Below are 6000 nucleotides of genomic sequence, written 5' to 3'. Positions count from 1 at the left end.
GAATAAGTATAAAGTTGCCCTGCTGAAATCTTTTTTTTTTGTTTGTTTGTTTTAATTCAATTCACTGAATAAGTATGGCACTTCATTTCAGATTCAGAGATGTGATGTTAGAATTTTCGACAGGTTATCTGAATCATAGGCTTCTCTCCACACAAACATATTGCTTCACGTTTTTCTATGCATTGTACTATATTGCCCTTTTGAAGTTTGTCAGTATCAACACTTCTACTTGCAAGTCAACAACAAAACAACTATGAGGATCTCAGGCAGATGAGACTTACTTTTTTTTTTTTTTTTAAAGAAAGGTATTGCCAGACTTTCACAAAATGACTTATAAAATGCTTTTTTCCTTTATTGCAGGAGCACTTAAGTATACAAGGTCATTTTTTTCTGCCATGTCTATGCACGTAATTTCTGGTGTACCAAAGACCCTTTACTGGAGATAATCTTGCATTTTAAAATATCAAATTTCAAGTAATGGGACACCACTGAGCATTTTTAAAAGAACACAAGGTCATTATTGTTATCGGGCAGGCTTTAAATAATCTGCTTTTAGTCCTAGGTGATTAGTATGATAAGCTGAACAGGGGAGATGCAACTTCGCATTTATTTTTAGCTCTATTTTCAGCCATCTCTTTACTTTTAAACACATGGCTTCTTTAATTTCAGTGCAATTCAGTGGTAGAGTAGTGGCTGCATCTTGGTAGGTATAATCAAGTTACTGAGTGTTCTCACTCTGGGAAATGCCATGGAGCTTGTCTGTGAGTGAAGGCTGCTTCCTGTTGAAGAGCCCAAGGAAGTCTCTTGCATTACCAAATGTTCCTTGCCAAATGAGCTTGTGTTATTTACTTTAATACGGATAGAATGCATGGTTAGCATAAAACATCCTTTATTCAGTGCAGAATGGGGATCATTTATTTTTGGTATTCTCAAATTAAACAAATAATAGTTTAATGTGTAGAGCCATTCTACTTTGTTTGTTGTTAAGTTAGCATGTTCTGTGTCTTAAAACAAAAAATATTTCAGTCTCTTGAATATCAGGAAGATGTAATGCCTCTTTTAGTGTGGCCTGTCTCCCAGACCTCACATCTTGCAGAAGCTGAATTCTTGAAGGAATTTTGTTCTTAATGTCATTGCTTAACAGTCCTTAAATGTGTTGCTACTTGACCAACCATGCAATGGGTTGCTTAAATGCAGGAGAGAGGAAGGCATAGGCTAAACATCAGTTGTGCATTACTTTGGTATCAATAAGATAATGTCTTCTGTATTAGCCTGGACTGATGCAGTTAGAGTTGGGGAGGGATGGAGGTGTGTTTTGAGAGGCAGGAAAACAGATTTTTACATACATGTGTACATATATGTGTGTATATAGAGAGAGATGTATATATTCATATATGTATAAATATATAGGGGTGTGTGTACACACACGTGTGTACACATAAATAAATTTCTTTTTTTAATTCTCACTTCTTATCTGGTTGACCAAGCTGCTTTTTCTACTTCCCTGTGTTTCTTTCTGGCCCTTGAAATACTGGGAGAGTTCTGAGCAAATACTTGCAAATAATCTTATGAAACCTTTTAGCTGGTATGTGAACGCCACTGAAATACTTGCATGCAAAAATGTCTAACACAGGAAGATTGCAAACAAAACTCACAAGGCATGCATTTCATAGATTTATTAAAAAAGGAGGGAGGTGGAAGGGAAACTCTAGCATGTCTAGTGTCAGTGCTTACTGACTTAATGGATTGCTTTGAATGTTAGAGTTGCAGAGAAGAAGACATATTAAATTATTGATATCAAAAAAAAAGAAAATACCCCAAAGGAAATATGGAAGAAAATATTTTGGAGCAGCTGGATTTACAGGTTAGATTGTCAGTTGGAGTATAAGAGACTTCTGAAAAAAGAAAGAATGCTTGCCAGGTTTCTCTTTCATCATGTTTCCAAAAGCATTAACTGACTGTAAGGGAATGCAACAAAGGATGTTCATGTTTGTAAGCTAGGAAGTACCTTGGACTATTTGTTAAGAAGGAGAAGAATGACATCAGGTAAGTTCCAGAGAGTAAAACTTCTATATGCATAGTCACCTTGTGCCATTTGTTCATAGTCTGAGCCAAGTAGCTTACACAGTAAGGAAGGAAGGAAAAACCATATATTCATCTAATTTATGGAGTACTTAAGGAATTAAATCACATGAAAGGGTTCATTTATTACATAGTAAAGTTAGAAAGGGAGTAAACCCAAAGTAACTTCTTTTTGTTATAGAAAACTTTTAAATATTAAGTCAAGGTCAGTTGGCAGTAGAGGTTGAATCACTATTAGTAACACTTATGTGGTAGATAAGACATTCTTGCTGAAAGTGGCTATGCTGATATATCATGGGACTGGAAGAGGGTTCCTGAATACTCATGTTCAGTGTTCCTGTAGCAGTCAACGGTATTTTGTTTTTTGTTTTAATAATCCCTCTTGTAAGTTGATCAAGGCACCTTCTGAAAGTAGTCAGCTTTGTCCCCAGTTGTCCCATAAACAGAGTGTTTCAGAACTTCATTGTTTTCACTAAAACTTTAGTCTAGGATTCTGACTAAATGTATTTACAACCAGTGTGTCTGTCTAGCTAAAATTGGTATTTCCTCTCAGCGTTTATAAGAGCAGCTACATTCCCTCTCAGCCTTTGTTTAGCTGAGTTGAACTGGCTTATGTTTTTGTCCCTCATCCAGGATAGATTCTCCATTCCCCCAGCCATGCCACTAGACCTTCAGTTAAACTTGAACAGATGCAGAGAATCTTTCTTGTGATGTGGAAGACCACATATGCTCATGATATTTCCTGTAGGAGAATATTCTGCTGTCCACCTTTCTTGTATAAGCTTTTATTTATTTCAGCTGTGTCTTACGTGCTATTCTTGGTTTTCTGACCAGATGAGATGCTAGCAGTGCCTTGCACAATGACTTTAGTGCTTCCCTGCCTGTCTCTGTAGGAAATGCCTTACTTCATGTCAAAGGATAGCTTTGTCTTTTTTCAAGCCTTCATCAAATTGGTGATTTGAGTGAACCTGTAATCAGCTCATACATGCAAGTACCCTCCCCTCCTTGGTCACCTCCAGCTGCTTACAGCAGGACTTCTGCTTGCCTTACTCCTTGGGTGGCTCGCCTTGCATTCAGTACCGAAGAATTGTGGCCCTTGTCACTGCTCCTGTTTCTCAGAGCCCCCTTCTCTGGGGCTCTAGTCATTCAGTGCATCAAAGGTGCTTCCATACTTTTTGTCAGCAGCAAATTTCATTAGACACTTCAATTCGTTTGTTCCTGGTTGTCCCATAAACAGAATATTTCAAAACTTCACTGCTTTCACTAAAACTTTATTCTAGGATTCCAAGTGTGTTCACAACCAGTGTGTACATCCAGCTAAAACTGGTATTTTCTCTCACCATTTATGACTCTTAAATAAACCAGCCCCAAGACAGTTCTTGGTAGACTCTTGGTGATATCTGTCTAGCCTGATATTTTCTGATTATCTTCTCAGGCCAATTACTTAATCACTTTACAATCTTTCTAGTAATCATGATCATTTCCAGCTTTTGCAACTGTTGTCATGTCCAGATGAGATCTGCTTATTTCCCTTGTCCTTTTAATATATATTTATATACTAGTTAATCTCATACCATTGACCTTTGGTAGACCCACATACTATTTCCATCCGTGTCATCAACTTGCTCTGAAATCTTGCACGTCACTGACTGTAGTAGGCCTGATTTCTTTTCCCTTCCCTTTCCCCACCCCCAGCTTTCAAGGTCAGTACTCTGTTTGCTATCCTGCCATCACAGAGTATCTCCCATATTTTCTTCTGGTCTGCTTAAAGATTATAGACTACATTTTTAAATGCCTCTGTCAGCTACAGGCGAGGTAGGCACAATAGCTTGAGGTATCCGAATGCATAAAAAACTGTATTTGCAACTGTTTCATGTGCGTTTTCTTTCAGAATTCTGTAATAGCGTAGTCTGGTTTCCCTGCTTTTGCCCAGGAAGCTCTTTAGAGTTTTGATTCTGTGCTAGTTGTGATAATTTCCAGGCCTTTTCCATAGTAGACTGCTTGCCTTTGTTTCTTTACTAACCAGTTTTTACTGTCAGGTTACTCCTTTGCTTGTTTTTTGGTGTGTGGATGAAGAACTTCTTAAACTTAATCCGGTTTTTGAGGGAAAGTTTTAACTTTATCCCTGCACTTTAACGTATGAGGTGTAACTTCTTTCATCAATTCCTTTCTTGCCTTTTTTGAGGGGTTGAGGAAGCTATTTATCTAGTTAGGCCTGTTTTATCTTATGAGTTGTCTACTGTACCCCGCCTCCCCCGAGGCATTTCCAGATTAGTTTTTGCACCTTTAGTGAAGCAGTAACTTGGTGTTATTGATCTGGAGAGTCTGAATTTCTCAGCCCACCTGACTTCCTCAGCTAGTTCCTCTTGCTTATTATTTACCTTGTCAGAGAAGTTAATCTCCTGTGATGCACAGTTCCCTGTGATTTATTTCATTCTAATAAAGTAAAGCCTGTACCAAGGCTGGATTTTTTTGGAATCTATAGCAGCCTGTTAATAATGGCCCCTTAATAACAGGACTGCTTGAACTGGCCTTCTTTAAAGTGGTGTGGGGTTTTTCTTGTGTGTGTGTGTGTGTTTGTTTGTTTTAAATGGKTTTTTTTTGTTTTTGTTTTTTTGTTTTTTTACACACAACAGCTTCCCTTCTTACTTTTTTAGTGGCGTGGTGTTTTTAAGTCTATCACTATTTTAAGTTGTGAAGATTTGTACTACCCTTACTTCCACTTCTGGCTTTTCTGGTAAGAATATACTTTTCAAATACATGTTTTAGCCACCAAGCCTCTGTTATCCTTGTGATAGCTAGCCTCATACTTATTACCTAATTTGCACTTTTCAGTTTTGTAGTACAAGCCTTGTTTTATTAGTATGCAAATACTTCAGATGCTTTATTTGACCATGCCTGTTTACTTAGGCAGACTGCTTGCCTACCTGACCCCTATTCTCATCCATGTGTTAGGACTTTCATTCTTTTATCAAATTTTCAGAGCTAGATAAGGATGTGGCCAAGAACTACTCTTTCCTCTGCTGGTGCAGTGAGGTTAGATGGGAAGATTGCATGGGTGCCCAACAACTTTCACTTCTCACTTTCATCTATAAATCCCTTCTTTTCAGCCACCTTGTCTCATAGGGCCAGAGTCTTGTCTCATGAATAAGTCCATCAGCCGGAGAGTCCTATTTCCATAAGTGAGTTTGGACACTCTAGTGTTTCCCTCACTTCTCTCTTCATTATTTTAATGTTTCTTTATGAAATCCTTTGAGGTATAGCTGGGTCAATTATTTGAGATCCTGCTATATATAAGTTTTAGACTCTTCCCCTCCCCCCCCCTCCCCCCATGCTGTACTCTAACTTAAGTAAGTTTGAACACCAGAAATACTATAGCTTCAGATCAGCATGAAAATACTTAGTTAAAGTGCAAGGAGGAGAAGGAAGGGCTGTCATATGTGAATTATTTGGTCTGAGAGTGAAAGCATTCACTGAAATGTGACCTAAATGTTTTGCATAAAGGCACAAATATATTAGTAGCTGTTGCCAGAGGTTTTCACCAGTTATTGCTACAGTTGAGACAATTTTGCAGGTCACCAGATGCAGAGAAAACCATCTGGTAAATAGATAGATTCTGGAATGTGTAATATTGTAGCTGGCCACATCTATTTTTATTTATTTTTCCTTAAGAAAAATTCTTGCTTACTGTAAGTAGGTTGCGGCTCCTGGAGGGTGACGTATATTTATCCTGGTGGATCTTGTTTTAACTTGATAGCTTTCTAATTGATGTTTCTGTGGAAGTTTTGCGAACAATTAGACCTCAGAACTGTTCTGGCCCGAGGCCGATGATACTCTTCCTTCAGTTTATGGGGGTTTTGTGTGTACATGTGAGGCTAAGAGGGGAAAAAATAAGGGGTTATACTTGCATAGGCCTTC

Source organism: Apteryx rowi, unplaced genomic scaffold, assembly GCF_003343035.1.
Source record: "Apteryx rowi isolate R43461 unplaced genomic scaffold, aptRow1 scaffold_248, whole genome shotgun sequence".
Lineage (NCBI taxonomy): Eukaryota > Metazoa > Chordata > Aves > Apterygiformes > Apterygidae > Apteryx > Apteryx rowi.
This window is presented reverse-complemented; position numbering follows the sequence as displayed.